At 38.6% G+C, this 14,157-nt stretch overlaps 1 protein-coding gene across 1 annotated transcript in view; it reads right to left on the bottom strand.

Annotated features, from left to right (window-relative positions):
- CRYBG1 (crystallin beta-gamma domain containing 1) overlaps nt 1-14,157 on the bottom strand; it is a 228,517-nt gene that overhangs the window by 82,324 nt on the left and 132,036 nt on the right. The gene's annotated exons all lie outside the window — the stretch shown is intronic.

Here is a 14,157-nt window from a genome sequence, read left to right as displayed (position 1 = left end):
TGCCAGTCAGGTAAAAACCACGGACCCCTTACTAAGTCCATCCTATACGGTGTATTATTTAATAAACATATCACTCTCATATTTTTTTGAATTTTAATTCCAGCTCACAGCTCCCTTGTTAAGAACCCCCGTATCAGAGGATAGGGAGTCTGACTTGGGTCATGTTGAGCTTAGGGGACAGTTAAGATTTCCAAGCCAAAATTACCTACAATGTAGGGTGCAACTATAATTTACTTTTACTCTCAAAACTATAAATCGATACTTCATCTAAACCCTAACTCAGGCACATATTAGAGCACAACTTCGCAGGAAAAATATAAAAAAGCAGTTTATAAATGGCATAATTGGCTCAGACAAAAGGCACATTTGTCCTCCTTCAGCATCCATCGGCATTTTACAGTTTTTGATCAGGAGTCAGTCACTGGCCCATGCTGAACAAACAACCTTTGTAGCAAGAAGTTCTTTAATAATCATAAGTACTAACTACTCTGACATGACCTGTGGGTATTTCATCATTTTGTCTAAATAAAGTATTTGAGAAAAGGTTATGCTTTGTGATTATCATAAGGAATGAAATTAAAATAGCAAGCCTGCAGTTTTGTTTTTAAGCAAACCGATGAAATCCCCTTGCAAAGGGAGATTTCATAAAGAGAATGGAGATAAGAAGAAGACCTGCCAGTTTTATTTAGCTTTCTGCGTCACTCAAGGTATTACACTAATTTATTAGTATGAATTGAAGAACAAGCTGAAAAACGTTCACGTGCTCACTATTAGTGCAGGACTTTTCCCAGGTTGCCAGGAAAGGAATGAGAACTTACTTGGCAGGCCTTCTGCTTCCTATTCCCTCAGCCAACTCCTCAGGGATCACACCAGCTTCGGGGACTTTTATCACATGCTTATGCTTTCTTCTACCTGTGTGGATTCTGTGTTGTGGGGCAGGAAGACAGGAATGGGGAAGAAATTCTTGCTCCTGACTCCATGGCTGCTCTCTGCTGAGCACAGAGGTGGATAGCACCTGGCTTTCCTCTGATATTCATTGGCCCTGCCTTTCCATAGCATATTGGAAAAAATATGTATAAACATGTTTCATCTACAAGTCACAGACAGCATGGGTATGAATGAAATGGAGAGCGTGTGTTTACAGAGTCCAGCAAATCTCCCCAGAGCAAGAAATCAGAATTTAAACTCTAAAATTTCCAAAAGAAATAATGGTTAAGTCGCCATCCTAGGTTTTTGTTAAAGATTTATTTTTTATTTATTTCTCTCCCCTTCCCCCCACCCCCACCCCCAGTTGTCTGCTCTCTTTGTCCATTCACTGTGTGTTCTTCTGTGTCTGCCTGTATTCTTGTCAGCAGCACCGGGAATCTGTGTTTCTTTTTGTTGCATCATCTTGTTGCGTCAGCCTTCCGTGTGTGCAGCGCCACTCCTGGGCAGGCTGCACTTTTTTTGTGCTAAGCAGCTCTCCTTATGGGGCGCACTCCTTGCACATGAGGCTCCCCTACTCAGGGGACACCCCTGCATGGCACAGTACTCCGTGCATCCATCAGCACTGCACGTGGGCCAGCTCATCACACTGGTCAGGAGGCCCTGGGTTTGAACCCTGGACCTCCCATGTGGTAGGTGGATGCTCTATCAGTTGAGCCAAATCCATTTCCCCATCCTGTTTTAATCTACTCTATTTCATTGGGTTTTGACTAATTTCTTTTTGTAGCCCCCTGCTAAGATGCTCTCCCCAGAAACTGAACAACATAATTTTTTTCTGGCCTTATTCCTTTAGTCAACCTCATGCCAGGTACAAATCTGATTTAAAATTATGTCATTGTCATTGCTCCCCCAAAGCTTTTACCATCATAGGGAAACAACTCCCACCTCCCCAAGGGTCAACTGGGGATTCTCCTGGCTGTTTTAAGAAACTTGACAGTATTATATCACCCCAACATTGTAGATATATTTTGAATTAAAAGTTAGGTAGAATTCTGAGGGGAAAACTATATTGCAGGCTCATTGGACTAAGAACATCCCTACAATTTGCCTTTTCATGCTCTGCTGGAGGCATTAGTTTCTTCATAGAAGACAAGATCTTGCAATAATTCTTATTTTTTCATCATCACAGCTTATATTTATTTGTTTAATTACATTGTATGATATTTTATACTTTTTATATTAAGAGTTTTGTATATTATGACTTGTGCATATTATGATTTATAATGATAATATATCATTTAATTTTCACAACCAACAAAGAGAGTAAATGTTATCTGTACTTTCATAGATGAAATAAACGTAGGCTCTGAGTGCTACCTAGGATACACAGGTTTAACCCACTGATGTTCACATTCCAAAGGCCCCTATAACCTTCAGAGGACATGGACTCCTTTGAGAATCTGAAAAAAGCTCTAGAACTTCTCCCTCAAAGCATGTAGATTGATACAAATACACTAAAATGTCAGGAAAGTGGGGATTCTCTGAGACCTACAATAAGAAACCCTGCAAGTTATAGTGCTGAAAGACCAAACTAAAAGACACAACAGTGTCTTAACTTGGAGATCAGAAGTTCAAATTCTTCTGCCTGTCTTTGAAGATTCCTCACAGTCTGATCTTCACAATTCAGCACTTGCTTCTGCTTGGCCACTGTAGTGAGTATGGGCTCTCAGGCCAGGATGGCCTGGGTTCAGATCCCGGCACTAACCTTCCTAACTGAGCACTGTGGCAGGTTATCTGACCTCCCCATGCCTCTGTTTCTTTCCCTGTAAAAGGAGAGAACCTTGAAGGGGTGATGGGGATTATATAAGTCCATGAAGAAGTGCCTATTGCCATAGTTTTTTAACATGTTTCTCAACCTACATACTTTTTGACATTTAACCTCTGTCTGCCCAGCTACTAATGAACAAACTCAACTGTGTCTCTTATGAAAGATGATTTTTGGTTTTTTGTCTCCTGGATTCAATAAAATGAACTGAAACCAATTCTAAACAACATAAACTACATTCAAAAGAAATTGTTTAAAATAATTATTGTTTTCATTTTTAATATAACAAAAGAATTGGGAAGGGATTAAGTCTTCCTCTTATTTGAAGACTTTCATATTTAAAATGGTAATTCATTTGAAGCTTTTTCTACTATTTTGAAGCAATTCTGGATCTTATGATACAATCAAATCAACAAAATGCTACATAGTGCTGCCCATCCTGCACTGGCACCTCAGGAGCTATTCTGTGGCTGGAATTGGAAGCTCTACTTCCTAAAGGCAGGGGAAGAAGAGACAATTGACTGTTGACTTCAGGTACTGATTAGTAAATTTGGCTGGCTAAGGTATAATCATAAGAACAGCTAAAGTTTGAACCTGTTCAAGTTGGAAAGAGACTGGTAGCCACCATTTTAACTCTGTCCCCAGCATGAGGGGAAGCGGAGCTGATTGAAAATCACAGTGATGGTAGGGACTAGCTTTTATCCACCCAGATTGGACTGCAGTCCTAGCCTAGACTCTAGCCCCAACTTCAGCAGGGAGGAAACAGGCAGGACCTGTGCTAGCCTCTTCATGTAACCACAGGCACTTTTGGCCAGCACAGTCAGAATAGTCAGACACTGGGGTTCCATCCCCACACACCAATAGGATAGGAGAGGAGCTGTGTTTCCTTAGCCTTTTTGGGCAACTTCAGGCATTTTTGGTCTGCACAAACTGGTTTGTTGAGTGACTTCAACTCCACCCCTTCACCCCTAGGATAGGAGGGGACTGGTGTTCTTCGGCCTCTTAGGGCAATTGCAGGTGCTTTTGGCACACACAGACTGAATAGTTGGACACCTGTAGCTCCACCCCTAACCCCAAGTAGGATAAGATGGGAGTTGTGTTTCCTCAGCCTTTCTGGGAAATGGCAGGCACTTTCAGCCTGAATGGACTGGACTGGTGGGTGCCTGTGCATCCATCCCAACCCCTAATAGGATAGGAGGGGGATGGTGTTTCCTCAGCCTCTCTAGGCAGTTGCAGGTACTTTCAGTCTACATGGACTGAACTGTTGGGTGTCTGTGGTTCTATCCCCACCCCCTAAGGGCAGAAGGGACAGTACCGCTTCTCAGCCTCTCAGGGCAACTGCAGGCACATTTGACCCACATGGCTTAGATTATTGGGCACTCCAGAAGGTACATCCCCTCCCCTTGCAAGGGAGGAGGGGGACCAATGCTATGCAGTCTACTGTGCAACTGCAGTCATTTTGCACCCATAGGGCATAGATTCCATACCTGTAGCTCCATCCCCACCCCAGGCACAGGAGGAAGGGACAGGAAGCTTCATCAGTCTTTCTGGTCAACTACAGATGGTCTTGGCCTGTATGACTTGGACTATTACACATAGCTGGCAGCTCTCTACCTATCCCTGGCAGGGGAGAAAGGTAGGAGAAGCTTCATCAGTTCTTGGGGCAATGCAGGCAGCTTCAGCCTCCACATCTGACTGTACCAACTACATCCTCAGCTCCTACTACATCCCAGCAAGGGAAAAAGGGCAAGAAAGCCCTAAATTAAAGAGAAACTGCACCCAGAATAAATATACCTAGTAAGCCAGATGCCAAAGCACCAACAAAAACTTACAATTCATGCCAAGAAACAGTATGATATGGCCCAAAGGAATAAGATAAGCAACCAGATGAAGGAGTTGAGACAACTGATCATGAAGGAGGTGAGACAACTAATCATAGATATTCAAACCAAATCTCATTAATAAATTCAATAAGGTGTTTAAAGAGATTAAGGATATTAAGAAGACACTGGGTGAGCACAAAGAAGAATTTGAAAACATTCATAGAAAAATAGAAGATCTTATGGGAATGAAAGGCAAAATTAATGAAATTAAAAATACACTGGAGGCATATAACAACAGATTTGAGGATGCAGAAGAAAGGATCTGTGAGCTTGACATGGCCTTCAAAAGCAAACATATAAAAGAACAGATGAAGGAAAGAATGGAAAAAATTGAACAGGTCTCAGGGATCTAAATGACAACAAAAGGTGTGCAAACATACATGTCATGGGTGTTCCAGAAGGAGAAGAGAAAGAAAAAGGAGCAGAAGGAATATTTGAAGATATAATGGTAGAAATTTTCCCAACCCTACTGAGGGACATAGATATTCATTTCCAAGAAGTACAATGTACTCCCATCCAAAAAAATTCCAAAAAGACCAGCTCTGAGACATATACTAATCAGAATGTCAAATGCCAAAGACAAAAAGAGAAATCTGAGAGCAGTAAGAGAAAAGTGATGCAAAACAAAATCATTACTCAATAAGATTAAATGTTGATTTCTCATCAGAAATCATGGAGGTAAGAAGACAGCAGTATGATATATTTAAGACATTGCAAGAGAAAAACTGCCAGCCAAGAATCTCATATTTGGCAATATTGTCTTTCAAAAATGAGGGCGAGTCTACAATATTCACAGATAAACAGAAACTAAAAGAGTTTATAACTAAGACACCAGCTTTGCAGGGAATACTGAAGGGACTGCTACAGCCTGTAGAGAAAAGATAGAAGAGAGAGACTTGGAAGAGAGTCTAGAAATGAAGATTATATCAGTAAAAGTAACTAAAAGTGTAAAAAGATTAGTGAAAACAAGATACGGCAGATATCTATAAAACCCAAAGATCAAAATGGGTGAAATAAGAACTGCCTTTTCAGTAATAACTTGGAATGTTAATTGATTACCCAAACAAAAGACACAGACTGGATAAGAAAATATGACCCATCTATATGCGATCTACAGGAGACTCACCTTAGACGCAAGGATACAAATAGATCGAAAGTGAAAGGCTGGAAAAATATATTCCATGCATTATTAACTGAAAGAAAATCTGGAGTAGCTATACTTATATAGGATGAAATAGACTTTGAAAGTAAAACTGTTATTAGAGACAAGAAAAGGCATTATATATTAATAAAAGAATTAACAATCATAAATGTATATGTAACTAACCAGGATGCCCCAAGATACATGAGGTAAACACTGGTAAAACTGAAGGAGAAAATAGATATCTCTACAATAATAGTTGGAAACTTCAGTACACCATTCTCAGCAGTGGACCAAACATCTGAGCAGAGAATCAATAAAGAGACAGAGAGCTTGAATAATATGATAAATGGACTAAACCTAATAGACATATACAGAACATTGCACCCCAAAATAGCAAGATATACATTCTTCTCAAGTGTTCATGGATCTTCCTTCATGATAGACCATATGTCAGTTCATAGAGCAGATCTTAACAAATTGAACAAGTTTGAAATTATAAAAAGCACCCATGATGGAATAAAGTTGGAAATCAATAAGAGGTAGAAAAGCAGAAATTTTACAAATATATGGAAATGAAACATCACTCTTAAATATCAGTGCGTCAAAAAAGAAATTGTGAGATAAATCAATGAATATCTTAGACAAATAAAACTAAAATACAATGTATCAGAACTTATGGGATGCAGCAAACATAGTGCCGAGAGGAAAATTTATAACCTCTTTTTAAAGATTACATTAAAAAAGAAAGAGCTAAAATCAATGGCCTAACTATACAGTTGGAGGAACTAAAAAAGAGGAGCAAACCATTCCCAAAGCAAGTAGAAGGAATGAAATAATAATGATCAGAAAAGGAATAAATGAAATTGAGAACAAAACGAAGAATTAACAAAAACAAAAGTTGGTTCTTTGAGAAGATTAACAAAATTGATGAACCCTTAGTTAGACTGACAATAAAAAAAGGGAGGTGTTGCAAAAAAATGAAAATGGGGCTGAGATGCAGACTTAGCCCAATGGATAGGGCATCTGCCTACCACATGGGAGGTCCACAGTTCAAACCCCGGGCCTCCTTGTCTCGTGTGGAGCTGGCCCATGCGCAGTACTGATGCGTGCAAGGAGTGCCATGCCACACAGGGGTGTCCCCCGCATAGGGGAGCCCCATGCACAAGGAGTGTGCCCTGTAAGGAGAGCCACCCAGCATGAAAGAAAGTGCAGCCTGCCCAAGAATGGCACCTCACACACAGAGAGCTGACACAACAAGATGATGCAACAAAAAGAAACACAGATTCCCAGTGCCACTGATAAGGATAGAAGTGGACACAGAAGAACACAAAGCTAAAGGACTCAGAGAGCAGACAACTGGGGGTGGGGAGAGGGCAGAGAAATAAATAAAAAATAAATCTTTAAAAAAAAAAGAAAATGGGGACATTACTACTGACCCCACAGAAATAAAGGAGATCCTAAGAGGACACTATGAACAACTGTACACCAACAAACTAGATAATGTAGATGAAATGAAAAATTCATAGGGATCTATGAACAACCTACACTGACCCTAGAAGAATTAGAAGACCTCAACAAACCAATCACAAGCAAAGAGATTGAAACAATCATCAAAAAAGTCCCCAGAATGAAAAGCCTGGACCAGATGGTTTCACAGGTGAGTTGGAACAAGCACTCAAAGAAACTTTAATACCAATCTTACTCAAGCCCTTCCAAAAAATTGAACAAGAAGGAATGCTACTTATTCTATAAAGCCAATATCACCCTAATACCAAAGCCAGGTTAAAAGACTACAAAAAAAGAAAATTACAGACTCATTTCCCTAATACATACAAAAATCCTCAACAAAATATTTACTAATCAAATCCAACAACACATTAAAAGAATTTTTCATCACAATCAAGTGGGTTTTATACCAGTCATGAAAGGATGGTTCAACACAAGAAAATCAATCAGCAAAATACACCACATTAATAAATCAAAGAATAAAAATTGCATGATCCTATAGATTGATGCAGAAAGGCATTTGACAAAATACAGCATTCTTTCTTGATAAAAATACTACTAAAGATAGGTATTGAAGGAAATTTTCTCGAGGCCATATATGAAAAACCCAGAGCTAACATTGTACTCAAAGGTGAAAAACCAAAAGCTTTCCCATTGAGATTAGGGACAAGATAAGGAAGACCATTGTCACCACTGATGTTCAATATAATGCTAGAGGTTCTAGCTAGAGCAATCAGGCAAGAAAAAGGAATAAAAAGCATCCAAATCAGAAGGAAAGAAGTAAAACTTTCACTATTCACAGATGATATGATCACATACCTAGAGTGTCCTGAAAAATCTACAACAAAACTGCTAGAGCTAATAAACAATCTCAGTAGAGGGTCAGGATACAAAATCAATATGTGAAAATCAGTAGTCTTTCTATATACTGGTAATGCACAACCTGAGGAGGAAGTCAGGAAAATTTCCATTCACAATAGTGACTAAAAGAATGAAATATTTAGTAATAAACTTAACCAAGGATGTCAAGCGCTTGTATTCAGAAAACTGCAATGCACTGCTAAAAGAAATTGTTAAAAGACCTAAATAATTGGAAGAACATTCTATGCTCATGGGTTGGAAGACTAAATATCATTAAGATGTCAATTCTACCCAAATTGATATACAGATTCAATACAATCCTTATAAAAATTCCACCAGCATTTTTAAACAAATGTAAAACACAATTATCAAATTTATTTGGAGATGTAAGGTGTCTTGAATAGCCAGAAACATCCTAAAAGGGAAAAGCAAAGTTGGAGGACTCTCACTTCTGGACTATACTTAGTTACAGTGTTAAAAGCAGCATGGTACTGGCATAAAAGACACATAGACCAATGGAACCTAATTGAGGGTTCAGAAACAGACCCTCATATTTATGGTCAAGTAATTTTTGACAAGCCTGTCCAACCCACCCAGCTGGGTAAGAACAGTCCATTCAACAAATGGTGCTGGGAGAACTGCATATCTATAGCCAAAAGAAAATGGACCCCTATGTCATACCTTATACAAAAATTAACTCAAGGGAAGTGGATGTGGCTCAGTTGATAGAGTGTCCGCCTACCATATGGGAGGGTCCAGGGTTTGATCCCCAGGGCCTCCTGACCCATGTGGTGAGCTGACCCATGCACAGAGCTGCCACGTGTAAGGAGTGCCATGCTACACAGGGGTGCCCCTACAGGGGGGTGCCCCATGCACAAGGAGTGCACCCTGCAAGGAGAGCTGCCTCATGTGAAAAAAAAAGCGCAGCCCACCCAGGAGTGGTGCCACACACAGGGAGAGCTGACACAGTAAGATGACATAACAAAAAAGAGACACAGTTTCCTGGTGCCACTGAGGGTGCAAATGGACACAGAAGAACACAGGGAGTCGACACAGAGAGCAGAAAATGGGGGGGAGGGGAGGGAAGAGAATTAAAAATAAATCTTAAAAAAAAAATTAACTCAAAATTTTGGATCCAAGACCTAAATATAAAAGCTAGACCCATAAAGCTCCTAGAAGAAAATGTAGGAAGACCTGGTGGTAGGTGGTACATTCTTAAACTGTACACTGAAAGCACAAGCAATGAAAGAAAACATGGATAAATGGGATCTCCTTAAACTTAAACACTTTTGTGATTCACAGAACTTCACCAAGAAGGTGCATAGGCAGCCCACTCAGTAGGAGAAAATGTTTGGAAACCATGTATCTGATAAGGGTTTGAGTTCCATTCCATATAAAGAGATCACACAACTCAATAATAAAAGAGCAAGCAATCCAATAAAAAAAAACAGGCAAAAGACTTAAATAGCTATTTCCCCAAAGAGGAAATACAAATGATCAAAAAGTACATGAAAAAATGTTCACTATCACTAGCTATTAGGGAAATGCAAATCAAAATGACAATGAGATGGGAGGGGGTGTGGCTCGAGCAGTTGAGCACCTGCCTCCCACATGGGAGGTCCTAGGTTTGGTTCCTGGTGCCTCCTAAAGAAAAAACAAACTGACAATGAGCACAAAATGAATTAAAACAATGAGCAGACAACAAGCACAAACAACAAGCAAAAATCTCGAGCAAAGAGACAAAGAAGCCATCTCAGGGGTTGGTGAAACAAAAAAAACACAAACACAAAAAAACTAATAATGAAATATCATCTCACACAGAATAGAATGGCCATTATTAAAAACAAAAACAAAAATGAGAACAAGTGCTGGAGAGGATGTGGAGAAATAGGAACACTTCACTGTTGGTAGGATTGTAAAATTGTGCAGCCTCTGTGAAAGACAGTTGGCAGCTTCTCAGGAAGCTTAATATAAAACTGCCAAATGATCCAGCAATTCCTCTACTAGGAATATATCAAAAAAAACTGAAAACTCTGACATGAACAGACATCTGCACCAATGTTCATAGCAGTGTTATTCACAATTGCCAAAAGATGGAAACCCAAGATAGAAACAACCCAAGATGGAAACAACCCAAGTGTCCATCAACCAATGAATGGATAAACAAAATGTAATATATATATAATAGACTACTATGCTTCAGTAAGAAGAAATGAAATTGGACATATATGATAACTTGGATGAATCTTGAAGACATAATGCTAAGTGAAATAAGCCAGATACAAAAGGACAAATATTCCATGGCCTCACTAATATGAACTAAATATGAAGACTAAATGCATGGAGTTAAAATCTAGAGTATAGGTTATTAGGAGATAAGAGGAGAGCTCTGAAGGAGTCCTGATGCTTAATGTATGTAGAAGTTTTAATTAACTTGACTGTAAATTCATGGAAATGGATAGAGTTGATGATAACACATTCTAGTAAACAGTAGCTAGTTTATAAATGGGATTGTGGCTGAAAAGGGTAGTCTAGGGATATAAATGTCAGTTGAAAGAAAGCTAGAGAAAAATCCAATGACTAAATAACACAGCGAACCCAGACATGTATGAAAATTGTGGTTAATAGTACAAATGCAAGAAAGTCCTTGAACTAGAACAGATATACATGACTATTGCAGGATGGTGGGAATGTGTAGAAGCATGGGGAAAATACAGTTAATATAACCTATGGACTATAGTTAACAGTAATATTGTAATATTCTTGCACCAATGCCAAAGATGTACTGTATTGATGATGGAGGTTGTGGAGAAAATGTGCCAAGTGTATGCTTAGACCATAGTTAAAATAGTCTAATGATATTATCTCATTATCTGTAACAAATATTCCACAATGGTGTGTTTGTTGGTGAAGGCTGGTTGTAGGGGAATCCTACACATGTGTATGATTGTTTTATAAGTTCACAACTTCTGTAATAAAAATATATTTTCCAAAAATGCTACTAAGGATACCAAAGACAAAGAGAATTCTGAGAGCAGCAAGAGAAAAGCAGTGCATAAAATATAAGGGATAGCCAATAAGATTAAGTGCCAATTACTCATAAGAAATGCTGGAGGCAAGAAGGCAGTAGTATGATACATTGAAGATACTGCTAGAGAAAAACTTCCAGCCAAGAATCTTATATCTGGCAAGATTATCTTTCAAAAATGAGGGAGAGTTTAGAATATTCACAGATAAACAGAAACTGAGAAAGTTTATAACAAAGAGACCAGCCTTGCAGGAAATACTGAAGGGTGTGCTATAGTCTGAAAAGACAAGACAGGAAAGAGAGGCTTGGAAGAGAGTCTAGAAATGAAGATTATATCAGTAAAAGTAACTAAAAGTCTCAAGAGTGGTGAATATAAAATATGATAGATAAAACTCAAAGGTCAAAATTGGTGAAGTAAGAACTGCTTTTACAGTAATGGCATTGAATGTTAATGGAGTAAAATACTCAAAAAAAAAAAAGAGACTGGCAGAATAGATAAGAATTTATGCCATCTATGTGCTGTCTGCAAGATACTCAATTTTTTTTAGACCCAATGATATCAACAGATTGAAAATGAAATGCTGGAAAAAGATACTCTGTGCATGCACTACAAAAACAACAAAAAAGCTGGAGTAGCTATACTTATATCAGATGAAACAGATTTTAAAAGACACTATTAATATGCAATCTGAGGAGGAAGTCATGGAAAAAATTCCATTTATAACAGCCACTAAAAGAATGAAATATTTAGGAATGAACTTAACCAAGGATGTAAAGCACTTGTATTCAGAAAACTGCAATGCACTGCTGAAAGAAATTTTTAAAAGGCCTAATTGGAAGAACATTCTATGCCCATGGGTTGGAAGACTAAATATCATTAAGATGACAATTCTACCCAAGTTGATATACAGACTCAATGCAATCCTTATAAAAATTCCACCAGCATTTTTAAAAAGATTTATTTATTTATTTATTTATTTCTCTCCCCTCCCCCGGCCCCCAGCCCCAGTTGTCTGTTCTCTGTGTCTATTTGCTGCGTGTTCTTTGTCTGCTTCTGTTGTCGTCAGCAGCACGGGAATCTGTGTTTCTTTCTGTTGTGTCACCTTGCTGTATCAGTTCTCCATGTGTGCGGTGCCATTCCTGGGCAGGCTGCACTTTCTTTCGCACTGGGCGGCTCTCCTTACGGGGTGCACTTCTTGTGCGTGGGGCTCCCCTATGGGGGGACATCCCTGCATAGCAGGGCACTCCTTGCACGCATCAGCACTGCTCATGGGCCAGCTCCCACAGGTCAAGGAGGCCCGGGGTTTGAACTGCAGATCTCCCATGTGGTAGACGGAAGCCCTAACCACTGGGCCCAGTCCTCTTCCCTACACCAGCATTTTTAAACAAATGTAAAACACAATTATCAAATTTATTTGGAGATATAAGCTGTCTTAAATAGCCAGAAACATCTTAAAAAGGAAAAGTGAAGTTGGAGGACTTTCACTTCCTGACTTTAAATCATATTACCTAGCTACAGTGTTAAAAGCAGCATGGTACTGGCATAAAAGACACACAGACCAATGGAACCAAACTGATGGTTCAGAAACAGACCATCACATCTATGGCCAAGTGATTTCTGACAAGCCTGTCAAACTATCCAGCTAGGGCAGAGCAGTTCTTTCAACAAATGATACTGGGAGAACTGGATATCCATAGCCAAAAGAAAGGAAGAAGACCCCTATTTCACATCTTATACAAAATTTAACTCAAAATGGATCAAAGACCTAAATATAAAAGCAAGAACCATAAAGCTTCTAGAAAAAAATGTAGGAAAACATCTTCAAGACTTGGTGTAGGTGGTGCATTCTTAAAGGAGATTAGAAGGACTACTGACGCTTAATGTATGTAGAAGTTTTAATCAACCTGATTGTAAACGTGTGGAAATGGATAGAGTTGATGGTAACACATTATAGTGACTAACAGCTGGTTTGTAAATGGGAATGTAGCTGAAAGGTGGTCTAGGGATGTAAATATCAACTGAAAGAAAGCTAGAGAAGAATCTAGGGACTGAATAACACAGTGAACCCAGAGATGCATGAGAATTGTGGTTGATGGTATAGATGCAAGAGTGTCCTTCTGTGAGCTAGAGCATATGTACATCACTACTGCAGAGTGATGAGAATGTGGAGAAGCATGGAAAAAATACAACTGGAGTGATCTATGGACTGTGGTTAACAGCAGTAATAATCAAGCATCTATGCCAAAGATGTACTGTGTACTGTGTTTATAGTGGGGGAGTATGGAAAAAGTGTGCCAAATGTACAGTATGGACCATGGTTTGTGGTAAAATTCTGATGATGTTATCTTATGATCTGTAACAAATGTTCCACCCACAGCATGGTGTGTTGATGAAGAGGTGTTGTATGGGAGTTCTACATATGTACATAAATGTTTTGTAGGTTCACAACTTCTGTAATAAAAATATTTAAAAAATAATAATAGGGTGGGTTGGGGGAAAATACACCAATGTAAGATATGGGCTATATAGTTAGTGGTAAGGTTTTGAAGATATTCTTTCATAATTTGTAAAAAATGTCTCACAACAAGGCAAGATGTTGGTGACGGGTTGATGTATGGGACCAGTGTTTGATGTAATGCATGTTTGTTTTGTAAGTTCAAAACTTTTACTATATACTTACTGTTTATGTACATTCATGTATGAATAATACATGAATAAATTTAAACTAAAATACACCAAATATAAGATACTTTGGTTAATAGTAATATTTTTAGTGTGCTCTTTCATCATTTGTTAAAAATGTTTCACAACAATGCAAGGTGTTAGTGCTGGGGAGAGGTATGAGAGCCCTGTATGATGTTATGTATGTATGTTTTGTAAGTTCACAACTTTTACTACACACCTATTGCTTATATATATTTATGTATGAGTATACTTCAATAAAATTTTAATAATTTTTATTTTGGACAATAAGACCATTGTCCA

Source organism: Dasypus novemcinctus, chromosome 11 (genome assembly GCF_030445035.2).
Source record: "Dasypus novemcinctus isolate mDasNov1 chromosome 11, mDasNov1.1.hap2, whole genome shotgun sequence".
Classification (NCBI taxonomy): domain Eukaryota; kingdom Metazoa; phylum Chordata; class Mammalia; order Cingulata; family Dasypodidae; genus Dasypus; species Dasypus novemcinctus.
Note: the sequence above shows the minus strand (reverse complement) of the source record. Positions and strands in the feature narration are given on the sequence as shown.